This window comes from Mastomys coucha, unplaced genomic scaffold (assembly GCF_008632895.1).
Source record: "Mastomys coucha isolate ucsf_1 unplaced genomic scaffold, UCSF_Mcou_1 pScaffold23, whole genome shotgun sequence".
NCBI classification, from domain to species: Eukaryota; Metazoa; Chordata; class Mammalia; order Rodentia; family Muridae; genus Mastomys; species Mastomys coucha.
This window is the reverse complement of record NW_022196906.1, coordinates 68,760,806-68,781,087: the sequence shown is the minus strand read 5'-3', so window position 1 is coordinate 68,781,087 and position 20,282 is coordinate 68,760,806. Positions and strand designations below refer to the sequence as shown.

Below are 20,282 nucleotides of genomic sequence, written 5' to 3'. Positions count from 1 at the left end.
GGAGTGGGCATGGAGAATTATTTAAGGTTTCTCTCAGCTGAAGGAGGAGAAAACTGCAAAGTGTATCACAAAAAGTAAAGATATTTGGATTCTACAGTCCCGCATTAAGTGGGAGTTGATTCACCCCCATGCACCCTTACGAAGTACCTGACACTGTGGTCTACCCTCATGCACCCTTACAAAGTACCTGACACTGTGGTCTACCAAACATTGAGAGGAAGCATCCCACTCCCCTCAGATGCCTACAGATCATGGTACCTGTGTACCCTGAGGGATAAGGACTGCAGCCTGTTTTCCAAAAGATACCTGGGATATTAGACACAGGGTGAATTTGCCCTACCTAGATGGGGAGTGAGGAGGGTTCTCAGGGGAGGGGCCAAGCCAAATGCTTAAATAATGAGATAGGAATTTATAGCCAGAGTTGAGAGAAAATATGGAACAATTGACTAAAAGACTTGATAACTAAACTAGCCCCACCTTCCTAATCCTGAACCCATTCACCTGTTTAATTCTTGATAGCCTAAGGACCTTCATCTGCAAGTGTTTTGGGTGATGCTTTCTTTGGTACTAAAAACAGAAAAAAGAATCAAATTAAGGGAAATCCTGTCCAGCCAGACTAGATAATTAATTAGTGAGGTCTGGTCTCAGTGAAAAACCCTGCTTCATAATGTAAGACAGGGGAAGAAAGAGAAAAAACACCTGATGTTGATTTCTGATCTCCACACACATGTGCACACGCATGTGTGTAATGCATGGCTATATATATTTTATATATATATACATATATATATATTATATATATATATAACACAGAGTCTCAGATATACTAGAAAGGATGGGAAAAAGGAGAGGGACGGGAAGGAAGAGGAGAAGCTGGAGACATGGCTCAGTTAATAAAGTGTTTATTTACAATGCAAGCACAGAGATTTGGGTTTGGTTTCCGGAACCCACTTTCTAAAAGCTGGACATGGTAGTGTGCTTATATTCCCCTGCTGGGGAGAGAGAGAGAGAGAGAGAGAGAGAGAGAGAGAGAGAGAGAAGGAGGAAGAGAGAGAGAGAGAGAGAGAGAGAGAGAGAGAGAGAGAGAGAGAGAGAAAGAAAGAGAGAGAGAGAGGCTGACTACTGAGGCTCTCTGGCCAGCCAACGTAGTCTTATTAGCAATCTCCAGGTTCAGTGAGAGAAAAGTGAAAAGCAATCAGGGAAGACAGCTGATGTTGATGTCTAGCTTCCACACAGGAACCTGTATATGCATGAACACACACACACACACACACACACACACACACACCTGCAAATATACCACATACACAAAATGATGATTTCTATGAATCATTTTTACGAAGCATCACCTTCGAGTTTTGTTCAAATGAAGAACTCTGGGATTTCCCACTGGATCCCTCTCAGGATAAGTCCAGGAATCAGAATATAGACTAGCATTCCGGAGACATTTATACTTAAGCTAAGCAGCTTGACTGGACCTCAGCTTAATGCTGTCTGGACCTTATGTAGATCATCAGCACAATGAACAAAAGTTCAAATTAGATGACTAAGTCAAAGAAAATAAACAAAGGGAATGAATTCCCGCCCTCCAAAATAATTCTCACCTAATTTCTTATGCCAGATAATCATGCTTTGATGTGAATGGAGGCCTGGCCTGCTCTGGGCTTTCAGTAACCAACAAGGCTAGTCTGGACACTGTAGAACAATTTTTCTCTACAATGAACAAAATCTAAAGTAATTAAATTCCTTTTTCTGTCTAGTGATGATACCTTCAAGGTAGGTAGAATTTTTCTGTACTTTGCAGGGCATTGCAACAGAACTCTTTGAATTCATGTAGTCATAAGAGGAGGAAAAGAGCGATTCTAGCTGTTCATGTACTCAGTCAGTTTGCACAATGTTTGGGAGAGAGGGAACTAACTCATGCATACTCATTAGAATTGAAAGGGAAAGACTTCTGTATTTTAAAAAAAAAATTATCTTGAAAGTTAACAATACCAAAATGAAAGCAAGATGGTAAGATTCTGTAAGAGTTTCTTTTTAGGCCAGGTGGAGGTAGCACACGCCTTTAATCCCAGCACTTGGGAGAAAGAAGCAGGCAGATTTCTGAGTTTGAGGCCAGCCAGGACAATACGAAAAACCCTGTCTTGAAAACCCGAAAAAAAAAAAGAAAAAGAAAAAGAAAAAAAGAAAAAAAGAAAAGAAAAAAAAAGTTTCTTTTCAAAATGTTCAGTTAGCGTTTTGTGCGCCAAAATAATAAATCTATCCCCCAATACCTCTTCCATATCTAACATTCAGTCAGATAGCTCAGAAGGAAGTGATGAGTGGTGTTTGGACTAGAGCTATCATCAGATTCAGGTAGGAATGCAGATTATTTTTCTGATAAGAGGACTCGTGCAGGGTGGGAGGACCTTCCTTCCTCCTGCTGCAGACTAAGGGGACACACACCCTGGTTAAAGCACAGCCTACAGTTTGGAGAACAAGGACAGTAGCAATAGTACGAAATATAATTTTTAGACTTTATTCCATTATAGTAGCTAATACATTCTTGGCTGCTTTTAAAACATACTTTTGCATATATGTATGTGTGTTCGCATATATGCCATGTATGTATGAATGCACCTGAAGGCCTAAAGAGAGTGTGGGATCCCCTGGGTGCCGGTGTCACAGGCAGCAGTTGCGAGCTGCCTGACGGTGGTGCTGGGAACTGAACTCTGATGCCAGCAAATGCTCTCAATCAAAAGAAAAAGAACATTGAAGAAAGTATTCCCATTTGTTGAATGACTATTAGTTGCAGGCCCTGTTCTGTTCATGTTATGCCCTCCTTCTATAGTCTGAACAACATCCTAGAGTATTCACCAATCTAGACAGGAGGAAATGAGACATGGAGAGCAAAGCAACTTGTCTAAGGTCCCACCAGTCCTAAACCTCATGCCCTTAGTCAGCTGCCAAGGCGTCCAGCATGCCAGAACACTTTCTGGAACCAAGAGGAAAGTCCACAGTCCAAACTCTGCAGAGCAATGCTCCCCAGCACTAGATATAAGTACCAGCATGCTAACAAGAGTTCAGATACTCTTCCTGATAAGTCCACATCCTGAAAATTAAGAGAAAACAAACCCGTGTACTCTCGAGTGAACACACACAAACACACACACACACACACACACACACACACACACACACATACACACACATTAAGGACTTTTGGAGACCACTGAATCAATATGGGAAGGGACTCAGTGGGACTTCAAGATCAAGCTGTAAATAGAACACAGTTCAATTCTTTCCACTAGGTTCCCACTTTAACCTCTGCTCTGATTCTGCCTAGTAGAGAGCAGAGTCAAGATATCTTAAAAACGGGTTAAAAAAAAAAAAACTACATTTAAAAAGTGATTCAGAGAAATCTCACCTACAATAGCTGGCAGAGCAGTTGCAGGGCTTGCCACTATGAGTGATTGTAAACAACGTTGTTATTATTATTATTATTATTATTATTATTATTATTATTATTATTTAACAGAAATAAACAAATTGTCAAGCTGTTGGGATAACTGAAAGCAGGAGCCTAAAAACTCTGGAATGTCCCACAATACTTTCAAGATACCTCAAAATATCTCAGAATTTAAACATACTCTTTCTCAGTGAGACTGTGAAAGTATATACGTGAGACCCACAGATTTCTTATGTCCCTTCTTTCTTAAAAACAGTGCAAGTTCATTTACATGTGGTGAAGCCTGGCAGCTGACATTATCGTGAGAAAGAAGTTCCAATTTACAAATATCTATCCCCTCAAAGAAGTAGTGATCTCGGACTCAACACAGAAGATTGACTTCTGTGGTTTTTAAAATCACCCTCCTTTTAGAGTGTCACAGGGAGGACCACTTCCCTTCTCCTTTAGTTGATTCTTGAATACACTTTTGAGAGCTGTTAGTACTGAAGGAACTAAAGGAAATGAAAGAACAGGTGGCGGGTAGAGGAGGGGGAGAGGGAGCGGGAGGAAGAGGAGGAGGAGGAGGAGGAGGAGGAAGAAGAAGAAGAAGAAGAAGAAGAAGAAGAAGAAGAAGAAGAAGAAGAAGAAGAAGAAGAAGAAGAAGAAGAAGGAGAAGAAGGAGAAGTCGTCCAAGTATCCACAGCACTTGTTAAAAAGAGTTTACTGCCTTTAATCCCAGCACTTGAGAGGCAGAGGCAGGCAGATTTCTGAGTTCGAGGCCAGCCTGTTCTACAGAGTGAGTTCCAGGACAGACAGGGCTATACAGAGAAACCATGTCTCGAAAACAAAACAAAATAAAACAAAACAAGAGTTTACTTTTCTCTTCCAGGGTTCTTGAGATTCCTAGAAAGTAGGAGGAAGGGCTCACTGGCTCCCACCCTTTGCAGGGGACCTACCAACGGCTGATTATTTTGGGGCCAGGAAAGGGGCAGTTTTAAGGGTGTGGCCCTGCTAGATGGACCATGCTTCAATGGAGGGCTCTAACACATGTGAGATGGGCAGCACCAATCAGACTCCGTGGATTATTTGAAAACAGAACAACAAAAAAACCAACTTAATGTTGGGAAAGGGGAGTGCCATGGTGAAGTGGATTTGGGTGGGGTTAAGGGGCAGAATGGAAGTGAATATGAACAATCCAAATACACTGTATGCGTATATAAAACTTCTGGAGAATTAATAAAAAATATTGTATAGGAAAAACATACAACTTAAAAGTGTGTGTGTGTGGGGGGGGGGAGAGCTGGGAAGATAGAGAAAGCGAAAACCTCTATGCGCACAGGGGCAGAGGCAGACAGAAAAGGGAGATGAAAGACTGAGTATGTGCATCAGCTTTTGAAAAATATTCCCCCAAATTGGCCTAGTGTCCAGGAGCTGACCTTGAACTCCTTGGACAGACGACCTCGAGGAGGAGGAAGAAAGAATTTAAGGCAGAGCTGGGCTCAGTGCAGACCGTTGTTAACTGTACACAAAGGAGCTGGAAGGAATGATTCCTGCTGGACAGGAATCGCTGCCCTGGAGGGAGTCTTGCTAGGAAGTCACCTTACCCAATTTTCTTACAACAGGCATCTCTCTCACCCTTATGTTTCAGCCTCTCCCCGGTCCAAACTTACAAGAGTCTGGTCTTGATTGAGCAGGTCTTCTTAGCAGTTTTGGCTCCAGGTGGGAGCAGGGGCTTCAGCCCTGTGTCGGTGGCAGCCTTCACCTGTCACAGTCAGCAAGCGCTCACCTCCACCGGATCCTTCCTACTGCTGCGGAGCTAGTTGTAAAGTCCAAGAAACTCTCCACCTGGAAAAGCAAGCCTCCCAAAGCAACTGGGAGCCGTTTCCCAGAAGAACCCTAAGTGGGGACACTACATGCCGCTGTCCACAGCCCACCCCCACCGATGTTCAGATTCCCAGAGAGGGAGGAGCTGGGCGCCTTCCCCGCAGCTGAACCAAACCCACAGGTGACAGGGCCGGGCTCAGAGGCCTCGGGTCGGATCCGCCTCCACCGGCCTCCGCCTGCCCCGCCCAGGCCGGCGCTGACCCAGCGAGCTCTGGTCCCGCCTGCTTCCCACCGCCCTCCTGCAGTGGACTTGTCAGCCGCTGACTAGGGCCAATCCTTCCAGGGACTCTGCAGCCAGAGCAAAGGGCCCAGGGGACAGAACTCTAAGAACTTTGATAAGGAGTGGGAGATACTACCCTGTGAGCCTGGAGAGCTGGGTCTTACTGTTGAAACTGCTAAGGGGGCTTAAGAAAAAGCTCAGGCAGTAAAATGCTCACCTCACAAGAATGGGGTCCTGAAGCCAGGAAAAATGTCTAGCTTGGAGGCCTGTGCACTTATAAGACCAGTTCTGGGGAGGGGCAAACAGGCCAATCCCTGAGGCCAGCAGCCTGGCTAAATCCCTGTGCTTCAGGCTATGAGAAACCTTGTCTCAAAATACAAGGTGGTTTGCTCCTGAGGAACATCTCCTGAGGTTGTTGTCTAGCTTAAATACACATGCACACACACATGCACACACACACACACACACACACACACACACACACACACACACACACACACGGGGTAGGGATGAGGAGAAAGAGACAGAGACACAGAGAGATAGATAGAGGAGGGGTAGTAAAATTCAATCTAGCCACCATCCCTCTGAGCTTTGGCTATGAAGATGGTCAAATACTTTAATTGACAGGGTGTACTGGAAAAATGGGAGGGGCCCTCTGCCATTCTTGGATCACTCAGTTGTTTTATTCTTCAAACCATAAGGTCTCTGGATTAGGAGATTCCTCCACATAGGTGGACAATAGGTTTTAACCCTTCCCTCCCCCCAACCCCCCAATAATGCCTAGCTTCTCAAGTGCTCAGGACATGGTATCCTGCCCAGGATAACTGATTACAAGGTTGTGGGTCTCCTAGGAAAGATCTTCCTGTTCACATCTCTGCTCTTGCACTCTCTATGCCTCAGTGGTTGCCTATTCAGATCCACCTGGAGCCTCACTTCTTCTCCTACAGGATGCTGTCCCACTAGCCATCCACAGAATTCCCACTTTTGTATCCTAACAGCTTATTGCCACCTTCCTCACTTGGCCTCCTCTACCAGACTGTGGCCCTAGATGGGACATGGAGCCCACAGTAAATACCTAAAACCTTGCTGAAGGAAGCCATGCATGTAGCTGGTCACTGGCAAGGTCCCCAGTCTCTTCTCTCCAAAGCCCCAGTGACCTTCCATCATGAGTTCTGACCCCTAAGTATGCATCAAAGTTAGGAAGTCCACGTGGGCCTCGTCCCTGAGACTCCCTTCAACCTCCTGGGCAGAGGCTCTAGTTTTCACAGCTGCCTGGGTATGGGAACAACTCAGGACTAAGTCACTTAATAAGAGATCAGCCCCAGTAACCTGGGATTTTATACACCAGCCTGCTCTTCTGGGTCTTACCCTATTAGGTCCAGTGCCTAGTCCATGATGCTTTCAAAACCAACAATGGATAGGGTCTGGGGAGAGTTTGGGGTTGAAAAAGAGTATTGTAAAAATGTAACATCATGGGGAGTTGACCCCAGAATAAAATTTTAAAATGTTGACAAATAGGGTCAATCCCTGTCATATAAACACTGAGGGGTTATGCTGTCAAGAATAACTCCTTTGCCCTTGGTCTATTGGAAAGACCTTATAGATCACACCTGGAAGGGTTCAGCCCCTCTGTTAGCCACGGGACTAGCGTCTGTTCGTGTTTTTCCAGAAAGATCAGATAAGCTTATTTGCATTGGGCAGATCCATCAAGCCCAGCACTGCGGAAGACCCAGATGGAGCGGATGGAGCCCCAGATGGAGCGGATGGAGTGGCAGAGGACAGTCTTGCAGATCCTCTCACTGAGTGAGTCACACGAGGAAGAGGAGAGGTAACTAACTACCAGTCACAGAGCAGCACCCTCCTGACAGCCTACTGACGGACAGGAAGAGGCCCACAGTGACAACGCCAGTGGCAAGGTCATCCCCAGCCAACCATCATGGTGACTGGGGGAACCTCAAAGCTCTTGTAAACTAGGCACAAAGAATGTCTCCAGGTGGATTTGAAATAGGACCATAGACCTTTTCCGATAAGTCCTACCATAACAGCTAATTCTCAAGCGCATGCCCAGCCACTCTTGTGGGCTGCTGTTAGGAATCCACCCATTTTTCACCTTGATAGTTGAGATTCCCATTCTCATCAGGCAGGTGGTGGCCAATATGCTTTGCCTCCACCACCCTCCAATGGGGAGCCCCATCAAACACTTATCAACAATCTATGTCTGGGATAAACGGGACATCCCCTATCCCTAGAAATATCAAGGCTCAACAGTTGCGCACCAAGGTGCTCCTCCAGGAAGTCCTTAGCCGTGAAATAAAAATAGAAGGGGGACCTGTGTGGGATGCGGAAGTCAGCCTTGTGAAGGAAGAAGTGGGATGGGGAATGAGGTGGCACAGGCTCCTGCGATCCCTCAAAGAGTCCTAATCTGCCGTATATGGCATTAGATCTAAGATGGCTCCCAGGACACTGGTGAGACAGCAAAAAAACGAAACGAGGTCAGAGTAGTGACTGCTTCCCCCCAGACCCCCCATCTTCACTGAAGTCCTAACAGGTGGTGATCCCCTTCTCCTGAGTTACCATGTGTTACCCCTTTACCTGCTGAGACATCTCAGTGGCCCTGGTTATCTATTGACTTTCTAAGAGTCAATGCATTAAAAGAAATATACAGACTAGGAAGGAGAGAAAGTATGTTCCAAAATATGACAACCAGAAGGGTTGCTTTGCATCCGGGTTGTCTTTGTCGTCCTCATCCTTCCTGACTTCGTAAGACTAAGACGATAGACGGTGGTAGGACTGCTTTCTACTTGCTGGGCATTGGCTTTTAGTATTTTAGATAAAATATGCTGTGTTGGATATTTTCTGAGAGAAGATTTAAGCAACAGAATTGCTACATCAAGATGGTCACCGTTTGATGTGGCTTTGTCTCTCTATTGTTTCTTGGTGGGTTTGTGGAATAATTCTCTCCTTCTCAGCCCTCGGATTAAAATGTTTCATAAGATGATATGATAAATGACTATAAACTCTACCCAGAGGGAGTTTTCTCAGCCCCCTAACACCTTCCTCAATAATATCTTTTGTTATTATTTGAAAATGTATTGCTTTATGGGTATGGCTGTTTTGACTGCGTGTATGTCTAGACACCACATGTGTATGATGCCTGTGGGGACCAGGACTGGAGTTACAGATATATGTAAGCTGCTATGTGGGTGATGGGAACTTAACCAAGATCCTTCAAAAGAGCATCCAGTGTAGTGAACTATTGGGCCATCTCTCTAGCCCCAGTAATTTATTATTTTAAAGTTGAAATTGAATGTCAGAGGCCTTTTATGCTACCTGTTTACCCTCTCAATATATCCAAGTTTGTATCTCTTTTTATTTTGAAAGACTGTCTCAAACACATAATACTCCTCCAGTCCCTCTTAAGATGTCAGGAGCCCATGTGTGTGCCTGCAGGCATGGGTCTACTACACAGTAACAGTCTTAAAAAGTATCCTGAGTTACAAAGATATCCTTTTCCTTCCCTTCCACTTTATAAATGGAGTTAGCAAGATCAGAAGGCTCTGTGCTCTATTTAAGCTCCGAGAGTTGTTTTTTTTTTTTTTTTGATTGTTTGTTTTATTTTGGTTCTTATTCTTGTTTTTTGGTTTTCTTTGTTTTTTTTTTTTTCCAGGCTCCATTAAAGGTATCTGGATATATGGTAATTTTATTTCCCTGTGAATTATAATTTAAAAGTGACTGGAAATATTGCCTGAGAAAATAGTTTTGGTCAATTTTTGAAAACTAAAATTACAACATGATGGCTCAGTATGTTTCCAAAGATTCCTTGACACTCCTTCAGAGGAGGCTGAACCTCTCCCTCCCTTTGAATGTGGAATATATTGTTTTCCTTTTTTAAGATTATTTTTATTTATGAGTATTTGTGTGTATGTTTAGGTACATGTGGGCTGCTATGTGGGTGCTGGAAACTTAACCAAGAGCCTCCAAAAGAGCATCCAGTGCAGTGAACTGGACCACACAGATAGTATTCCTTCCAGATTTTAAATAACAGGCAGTTATAAACCACTGTGTGAGTGCTGAGAATCAAACCTGGTTCCTCTGGAAACAGACAGCGCTCTTAACCACTGAGTCATCTCTTCCAGCCTCTTATAGTCATTTAATTCATTACCAGAAACAACTCTAGCAGGCAAATAAACCAACTCTAGTGTGTCTGCAGGCTGGAATGCTGCCCAGTAATAAATAGGAACAAGTTACTGATACACACGGAAACTAGCCTGGACCTCATATGCCCTTTGTAAATGAAACCAACCAGACCTAAGAGGCTACATACCATCTGATACATAACCATTTCTATGTTATTCTGAGAAAATATGTCTACAGTGGCACAGAACAAGTTAGTGGTTGGCACACATATGGAATAACTGGGATAGTAGGACTCTTCTGTACTTTTAGTGTGTTTCTAGCTACATGGCTATTTATCTGTCACTCTTCTCCATAGAACTACATTTCAAAAGAGACAGACTTCACTGCATGTGCATTTTGAAGAGTACTTAGAAACGGAAGAAACTTTCATACAATTATGTAGAACTAAACAGAGAGAATAGAAAATGTTTATTCCCATGAAATATCAATTTACTAGGATCTCAGACTCTTGGAGCAATCTATTGAGGGAGTATATCATACTTCAATAACTTGTAGCTCCTATTGGGAAGTTCAGATGTCAACCCCACAGGTCCCTGATTCTTATTTCATTCTACCACATGGTCTTAGTAAAGACAGATGATGTCACCAATTCCTTGTTCAGTACTCATAGCAACACTTGGTATTTGCTGTTGTTGTTTTATGCTGTGCTAAAGACAGTACAGGACTTAATGCGTGCTTGGTAGGCACTCCTTCTGTTTGTGCTATATCCCAGCCCCAGCTTTATTTTTTAATCTGGAGCACTCTTGACAAATTATCCAGCCAGTCTTGAATTCATGACCATCCTACCTCAGTCTTTTGAGTAGTTAGAATATTTGATGTTTTGATAAACACAGAAAAAACATTTTGGGGGTATGAAACAATTTAACTCTTGGGTGGCTGCACATGTGAATATTTTTTAATTGACAGTGAGACTGAAGAATCTTGAACTGCCATCTAAAGAGGTTATAAGCCTTTGTAAGTCAGACTTTTAAAAATGATGCTAGGCCCTTGACTATAGCAGAGCCACGGAACAGCAGCCCTAGGATGTAATATTTTACATAAAAAGTAATAAATTGGGCACACTATCTTTCTAGTGCTTGATTTCAAGATCAAATGAATTTCTTCTTCATGTTATAGAAGTTCCCACATTGAAAGACAAATGAGATAATAAATGTCAATACATTTTTAAATGAGAGAATTCTGGGTCTTAATAAAGGCGAACACTGGATTATTTGACTTTTCTTGCAGAACTAATCAAAAATAATTTACTCACCCTGCTCTGAAGTTTTATCATGGAACTTAATAATTATTGTGGATAATACAAGAGGATAGACACTCCAGATATAGTTATGACTGTAGTGGCCATAACATCTCTGCTGACTGTATGAACAATTGTAGCCTTGCTTCCTTCAATAGTAGCAACTGGAAGTTTTCAGAAGAAAATCTACCACCTAGATTCTAGTATACTTTGACATGAAGGGAAGTTAATTTCCAGAAGTTAATTATATTAATATCTCAGAAAGGGTCAAGGAGCAGAGAATTCTATGGCTGAGACCTAGTTCTTGATCAGTGAGCCTGAGAAAAATCAATTTGAGTGCTCTCATGGAACTTGGATTTATGACTGCAACAAGCCTAACGTTTGGATGGTTTCAGCAACACACTCTTAGACATATTTTCTCAGCTGGTCTAAAGAGAGGGACAGGTACACAGATAAAACCAGGTGAGAACTGAAAGCCCTTTGCTTTTGACTTGGCATGGCTTTCGAGCAATGTACAAGATGGAGTCATGTTGAGAATGGCACTGGTTGTCAACTGTGATGGTTATTTGTCCATTTGACACAACCTGGAATCACCTGGGAAACCAACCTCAGTGGGGACTGACTGTCTTCATTAAGCTGGTCTGTGGATGCCTGTGACAGATTGGCTTAATTGCTCTGATGTAGAGAGACTGTCTGGAACAGAGTGGCACTATTCCTGGTTTGGGGCCTTGGTCTGTGTGGAGTAGAGAAAGCTAGGGGAGCAGGGAGAATGGATGTATTACTTCTCGGCTTTTGACCGAGAGCATGAGAAGATCATCTGTTTTAACTTCCTGCCTTGACTTACCTGCTGTGATAGACTCTTCCCAGGAATTGTGAGCACAAATAAACCCTTTCTCCCCTAAGTTGTTCTTGGTCAGGTTTTTGTTGTTGTTGTTGTTGTTGTTTTGTTTTTGTTTTTGTTTTTGTTTTTTTATCACAACAGTAGAGCTGAGACTACACCATGATCCCAGAGGCTTGCTTTTCCAGGTTATCTCTCACTGGTCCTGTCTATGAATTCAATCTGTGCTCCCACAGATCTGTAACCAAGGGCTTTTCCACCCATGCCATGGAATAATGACTCAGAGGTTTGTTAATTGTTAATAAATGCCTCTGTCTTAAGCTAGGTTGGTTTCCTGACTAACTCTCAACTCATCATCCCATTTGTTTTAACCTGAGTTCAGCCACATGGCTAGGTTCCTCTCCTCAGATTCATTTGTCTGAGTTCAGATGTCTAATCTCCCCCACCTGACTAACTCCCAGAGTTCCTATCTCTCTCTACCAGAACTCCCACTTTCTTTTTCCTGCCTTTTGAATAAAAAGACCATCAGCTTTTTATTGAAAGCGATGCTTCCACACAGTACACAAGAGATTCTCTCTACATAGATCAGATCAACTCCATATTATCAACTCCTCAGAGTACAGATATCTCATTGCCTCTGGTTGGTGTCTGCCCAGCTCTTCGCCCAACTTCTCTTCTGACTCTTTAGTCTGCTCAAATCCTATCCCACTCCTCTGAGTGTAGGAAAATCCACATTTACAATCTCTGTGAGTTCCTTCTACTTCTAGCTCTGGGCTCATACTCCCATTGATGCCCCATGACTCAAGTTTTCCATGGCAGCTGTAGGTAGTTTCTAACTTGCATTTTAGTTGTTCCTTGTTGTAAATGCCACCTAGTAAACTCAGGGCCTCTCCTTCCCACGTGATTTACCTCATGTGTCTCTTCTGGAGCCTAATAGCCAGGCTTCTTACACAGCAGGGCTGGACTCTCTACAGTGTACAAGTGAAACATCCCCTCCCTGCACAGGCCCCCTGGATACTGGCACTCACAGCTTAGCAGTCACAAAGAAGTTCCAGACTCTAGATGGGAGAAGAAAATCAACATCTGCTTCCAGCTTCCATTGAGCCTGGGCAGCCACCTGATGGTGTTCTGGACAGAATCCAAGCAATGCCACAGCACAGGAGACCTACCTTATTGACCCCAGTCAATCTCTGAACCCAATGACATAAAAGAGTTGGCATTTAAAATAATGAACAACTAAAATGCTGTTTGGTAGCTACCTGCTGCTGCTGTGGAAAACCTGAGTCACAGGGCATCAATGGGGAGCACAGAGTGAGAGCTAAAACTGGAAGTAGCTCAAGAGATTGTAAACATAAATTTAGTCACACTCAGTTGTACTTCCAACAAATAGCACAGTGTCTATTGTTGTAAAATATCTGATAATAAACAAAGGAAGTCATTATAAATTAAACACCAAATGTTAACTATTAAACATTGGTATCACTAACATTGGTGTTATCAATTTGAACACTAAATTATGCATGTTATATATTAATAATCAACATTAAATTAAACTTTAATATTTAATATTAAAGTCAACATCCCAATTTTTAAGTGAAAAAAAGAAAATAAACAGCCATTTAACTCAGGGTAATACATCCAAAAGCCCAGTTGATACCAGGAAGAGTGAAAGAAATGCTAAATTAGAGCAGATCTTAGCTGAGGTTTATTTCAAGTAGCCAACCAAAATATAGCAGAATGATATCATTTTCATGCACTCCCAGGAAGCATCCTTTTTATTTTCATTTTCTCCTTTTATTGAAGATAGAATCCTTTTCCATTCAGCAGTTCTTTTGGTGATCAGAATTATTTTAGTTATTCTGCCTGGGTTTTTTCTGTTGAAATTGGTAACTGTCATTTCAAGATCTAGGAAGAGCTGTGTTAGAATTTTGATGGGGATTGCATTGAATATGTAGATTGCGTTTGGTGGGATGGCCATTTTTACGATGCTAACTGATCCATGAGCATGAGAGGTCTTTCCATCTGATGATGTCCTTTTCAATCTCTTTCTTCAAACACTTGAAGTTTTTATCATATAAGTCTTACACTTGCTTGGTTAGAATTACTCCAAGATATTTTATATTATTGGAGGCTATTAGAAAAGGTCCTATTTCCCTGATTTCTTTCTCAGTCCATTTGTACAAAGAAGGGCTACTGATTTTTTTAAAAATTAATCTTGTATGCAGCTACTTCGCTGAAAATATTTATCAGCTATAGAAGATCCTTGGTGGAATTTTTAGGGTCACTTCTGTATACTGTCATATCATTTTTAAATAACAATATTCTGTCTTCTTCCTTTCAAATTTGTATTTCTCTGATCTCCTTCAGTGGTTTTATTGATATAGCTACAATTTAAATTACTGCACTGAATAGATATGAAGAAAGTGGACAACCTTGTCTTGTTCCTGACTTTAGCATCTTTGCTTTGCTTTGAGCCTCTCTCCATTTAAGTTGATGTTGACTCCGGGCTTTTTATAAATTGCCTGTATCATGTTTAGGTATATTCCTTGTATCCTTGGTCTTTCAACGACTTTTAACATCAAGGGTGTTGATTTTGTCATAGGCTTTTTCTGCATCCAGTGAGATGATCATGCGCTATTTGTCTTTCAGTTTGTCTATGTGGTGGATTACATTTCCTAATCTTCACATATTGAACCATCCGTGTACCACCGAGAAAAAGCCAACTTGGTCATAGTGGACTACCTTTTTGGCATATTCTTGCATTCAGCTTGCAAGTATTTTATTGAGCATTTTTTAATCAATGTTTTCAAAGAAAATTGGTCTTTAATTTCTTTGTTGAGTCTTTATGTGGCTTGGGTAACACAGTAACTACAGTCTCATAAAATGAATTTGGCAATATTCCTTCTGTTTCTAGTCTGTGAAATAATTTGAGGAGTATTGGCACTAGTTTTTCTTTGAAAGTTTGGTAGAATTCTGTGTCAAAACCATCTGGTTCTGGACTTTTTTGGTTGGGAGACTTTTAACAACTGCTATTTCACTACAGGCTATATATCTATGTAAATTGTTTATCTAATTTTTATTTACCACTTTGGTAAGTGGTATCTATTAGAAAAGTTATGCATTTTTTTTTTTTTTAGATTTTTGAATTTGATGGAGTACAGTTTTTTAAAGTACTGAAGTCTCCCATCATCAATGTGTGAGGGTCAATATGTGATTTAGCTGTAGTAGTGTTTCTTTTACAAACTTGGGAACTCTTATGTTTGGGGGGGGGCACAGATTTTTAAGAAGCAAAATGTCATTTTGGTGGATTTTTTTTCTTTGACAAGTATCCTTCCTATTTCTTTTGATTGGTTTTAGTTTGATGCCTATTTTGAAAGACATTAAAATGGCTATACCAGCTTGCTTCTTAGGTCCATTTGCTTAGAATATCTTTTTCTAGCTCTTTATCTTGAGATAATGTCTATCCTTAATGTTCAGGTTGTTTCTTAGGTGCAGCAGAAAAAGAGATCCTAGTTTAACATCCAGTCTGTTAGTTTGTGTCTTTTTATTGGGGAATTGAGATCACTAATACTGAGAGATATTAATGACTAATGATTATTGATTCCTATTATTTTGTTGTTGTTGATAGTGATGTATGTGAATATGTATATGAATGTGTGTGTGTATGTGTATGTGCATGTTTTTTTTTTTACTTTGCTGGTATGAGATTATTTATTTCCTATGTTTTCATGGTATATAGTCAACTTCTTTAGGTCAGAGTTTTTCTTCTAGCACTTTCTGTAGGGCTGGATTTGTAGATGGATATTGTTCGAATTTTGCTGTATTGTGTAATATATTATTTTTCTCCATCTATGGTGATTGAAAGTTTTGCTAAGTATAGTAGTCTGGGCTACTGACCACATCTGTGGTCTCTTAGAGTCTACATGACATCTGTCCATGCCTTTATGGCTTTTAGAGTCTCTATTGAGAAGTTGGGTATAATTCTAATAAATCTGCCTTTATATGTTTCTTGGTCTTTATCCATTGCAGCTTTTAATATTATTTCCTTTTTCTGTATGCATGGTGTTTTGATTATTATGGGGTGATAGGAATTTCTTTTCTGGTCTAATGTATTTGGTGTTCTGTGTGCTTCTTGTACCTTTATAGGCCCCTTTTTCTTAGGTTACAAAAGTTTTTCTTCTATGATTTTTGTTGAAACTATTTTCTGGGCCTTTGAGCTGGGATTCTTCTCCTTCCTCTATTCCTGTTAGTCTTGGGTTTGGTCTTTTCATAATGTCTCAAATTTCCTGGTTGTTTTTTGTGTCAGGGACATTTTAATTTAATGTTCATTTTCTTTAACCACTGTATTCATTTCTGTATTATATCTTCATTGTGTGAGATTCTCTTTTCCATTTCTTGATTTCTGTTGGTAAAGCTTGCTCCTGTAGTTTTGTTTGAGTTTCTAAATTTTCATTTCCAGAATTTTCTGTTTGTGCTTTCTTTATTGCTTCTATTTCCATTTTCAGGTTTGAACTGTATTGTTTGTGGGAGTGGTACCTGTAAAAACACATACAAATCAGATTCAGTGGACCATCCTTGTTGCCTTGGTAAGCATTCTAAGAATGCTTCAAAGCACACAGCTAACAGGATGGAATCACATATTAGCTAATGTCTATTGTGAATATTTCAACTGCTTTGTATTTGTGGCTGAGGTTAAGGAGGTAAATCTTGAGAGTGTAGGTATCCCCGAAGAAATTGCTTAATCTAAATCTCAACCAGGAAATATATGCAATGTGCAGAAATATCCTGCCATACTGAAAGGTGAGCAGGCCATTAGATGAGAGTCCCTACCCATGTCATACAGAAAAGTGAGTGGAGTGAAGAGATAAGAATGAAAATGTGGTACAGATTGACTTCATCAACCTAGGTCATACTTCAGGGAATCTAATAAGAGGCACTTTTATTCACAAGGTATTTAATCCCAGCATAATTTGGAAAAAAAAGTTTTCTGGTGTGATACTTGCACAAGGAAATGTAATTACATTGAGACTCAACTCAGGGTATGTGTCATTTCTTCCAAGAAGATGTTCTAGAGATATGCTACTTGTACTATCTCAAGAGCCTAAGGGTCTGGCCTGGTCTTAGTCATAAGGATAGCATAGAGATCATTTGGTTTATTAGCCACCTCTGGTCCTGGTTGTGTGAGTTTGCAGGAGCCTCTTCTTATAAGGGTCATTTAAATTTCTGGCCATTTCCAGTCCTGCCTATAGGAGCTTGATATGGCCTGTCCCAACAGATAACATAGATCACCCAGCCTTTAATCACTTCCAACTCCAATTCTCAGCTTTCTGGGTGGAAGAACAGGTTCTTTACCATTCCCATTGGAAAGACAACCCTGTGTGCTTAACATTCCTGGTTTCTCGGGAGATCTGTGGCCAAGGACATCCATGCTATGCTCTCAACAATTAGAGACAGCTGGGTAAATGTCCTTTTAACAAGGACACAATCACACATTTGAAGGAAAGTGCACTGGCCAAAGATAAGATAGTGCTAGCCAGGAAAAAGCAAAGCAATGATAAAGGACTGAGGCACTGAGGATATGTTAAAGCACATCAATTCCTAAAGGTACTTACCCACACAATCTCTCACTGGTCACCTTTTGGAGATGCTGTAGAGCCATTGCTGATTCTGCAACTAGTAAATTAGGAGATACAATCTTGTACAAATAGCATTGCAGGTTACCACGTTGTGAATTCAGAAGAGATATTAAATTTTTTTTAGTAAATATAAACAGCAGCTACTGTAAAACTAGCATTCCACCACCTAACTTCTGAGGAATTAATGCATTGGGGCCACAGTCATCCATAACTATTAAAAGCATTAAGTGTGTTGCTGATAGAGATTTAAAACAGCAGGTCAGGCTGGTCACAGCAAACCAGCCTCCTAGTCTTTAAAACATATACATAATGTAAGACCTGAGAACTACATATTATGTGTCTATTAACAGAAATACATTGCACCCCTACAGAATAGCAATCCCACAAGTCTTAGCTGAATCTGATCAATTATCTAATTTTATAGATAATATAAGACCCAGAAGAAAGCAGAAAACTTTAAATAGGAATCAACCAGCACATTTCAGAATGAGAATCCACAGCATTATCCAAGTGTCCACCTCTGTTCCACTGAAGAAGTGTGAACAACAAGAGGAAGATATATAGATTAAAATGAGAGTAAGCCTTTCAGGTACAGCTCCAATGTGCACATTAATGTTAGTCAGAAGAGAGCTGGAGAACTTCCATAAACATCACCAAAGCAGAGTTCAAGGCAAGGAGAATTAGTGTAGATAGTAGGATATTTATATGTATGTCTATGCATCCTTAATACATATGCAACAACAACAGAGTATCAAAATATATAAGGCAAAACCTGACAAAGGTGCCAAGGATAAATGAATAACGCTTTCACTATTCTTGGGGATCTGAAGAAATCCTCTTTCATGAATTTATCGATCTATTCAAGGAGATAAAAATTGTGTGTGCATGTGTGTGTGTGTATGTATGTATGAAAATGAACTGACCAATACTACCAAACAACTGTGCCTAATTGCCTTTTAGAGAATGTCTCATTAAACTATAGCAGAATAAATATTCTGAATCTCACATTGGGCAGTCACAAAGATTGACCATGTTGTATGCAATAAGCTACACATTAAAAACTTAAACTATATAAAAGTAAAAATTATAATCTAAAAGCCACATAGAATTAAACTAGACAATATCTCACTGAAATAGCTATAGGTTAATCCCCACATGCTAAGTAATGTGTGCTTAGTAAAAAGTTTCAAAATGAAAGTATTTCAAAGTAAATGAAAAATAGAACCCATCTATTTTGTATAATATGGTGAAAACATGGATGAAAGAAAAAATATGGTGTTTAGCTAAACTTAAATATATGGTATTAGCTAAATTTAAGCTTCCATTTAGAAGTACATGATAAGAGATATTTAAACATGATGAAGAAAATATTAAATATTAGAGCACAAATCAAGGAAACCAAATATGGGAACAAAGCCAGCAATACCAAAAGCTAATTCTTTGAATAGATTAAAGAAAAATGATAAAACTCTTGTCAGATTAACCAATAAGAGGGAGTGAAGACAAATTATTATAATAAATAGAAGAGGGAATTATTGTTACTGTTATCATGGATATTAAATGTATAATAATTGATTTATAAATAGTTATTTGTCCATAGTGTTGATAATACTATGGTAAACTCAGTTGCCTTGAAAGTTATAAGTTGTAAAAACTCAAAAGAAAGAGAAAGGAACACCCTGGATAGGGCGTTGATTATTAAATAAATAAGTGAAGAACTAATAACCTTCAAAATAACACATTAGCTCAGTTGGTTTCATAAGTGAATTCAACAAATTATCTAAGAAAAAATTGATGGCAGTGACACTGTCCAGTCTCAGAAAGATAAAACACAGTTCCTAGCTAAATCTCACAGTCTTTTATTATATCAACACTGAAGCAAGAGAACCCACAGTTAATTTCATGATTGAAGCTGAAAAAAAAAAAAAAAAGAAATCCCCAACAAATATCGGTTGAACACAAGAATACATAAAAAAAGGTCCACTCCATCCACACAGAGGGTACTTCAGGGGTGTGGGTCTGGCACTGCCACCAATGTCATGGCACTGCCACCAATGTCAATCAGTGTAACAACTGCTTCAGCAGTCTAGGAAAATAAGTGATTCTGTTAAAGATGCTGAAGCATTTGGCTAAGTTCAGTTTTCATTTATAACATAAACTATTCATAGGCAGTTTAGACTGGTTTCTCAACATGGAATAGAAAATTTTATAAGTCTATAGCTCTTCTTATATTTATTGATGAGAAATTGAGTGTTTTCCACCTAAAAAAAGGATGAAAGCTCTAATATGATCTCTTAAGCATTATTTTTTCTTTTCTTTTTATTTTTAGGCACTCTTATTTGATATTGTACTAAAGGTCACAGAGAATGAAAAAACATAAGAAAATTCAATAAAATGTATGCATACTAGATAAAGATAAATACAATTATTTTAGTATTCATGTGAAATGATGCTCTGTCTTTCAAAATTTTAATGAATTAATTAAAGAAACAAAACTAAAAAACTGATAACATCGAGGTCATGGGATATAAGTGTAACATAAGAAGGTCTATTGATTTTCTATGTATGAACAACAAGACAAAGAAATTTTAAATGGCATAGAATGCCATTTCAAGTAATGTCAAAAATATTAAAGTACTTAGATTTTTACCTAACAAAAAAATATAAAACACACATAAAGAAAACAAAAGCTTTCATGGAACAAATAAAAATAGGTCTAAATAAATAGATATTCCATATTTATGAACAGAGAGTCAATATTGTCCCTTCTTTGAAATGTGTTATACAGACTCAGCACCCTTCCAATTAAAATACTAGCAACTTGTCTTTTTTTACAAACTTGG

General features: G+C 39.9%; 1 protein-coding gene across 1 annotated transcript in view; it reads right to left on the bottom strand.

Moving 5' to 3' along the window:
• Wdr72 (WD repeat domain 72) overlaps window positions 1-5,450 on the bottom strand; it is a 179,361-nt gene extending 173,911 nt beyond the window's left edge. The window contains exon 1 of the mRNA XM_031343895.1: window positions 5,098-5,450. The gene's annotated coding sequence lies outside the window, so the exon portion shown is untranslated. The remainder of the gene's footprint in view (window positions 1-5,097) is intronic.
• Between the last annotated feature and the right edge of the window lie 14,832 nt (window positions 5,451-20,282).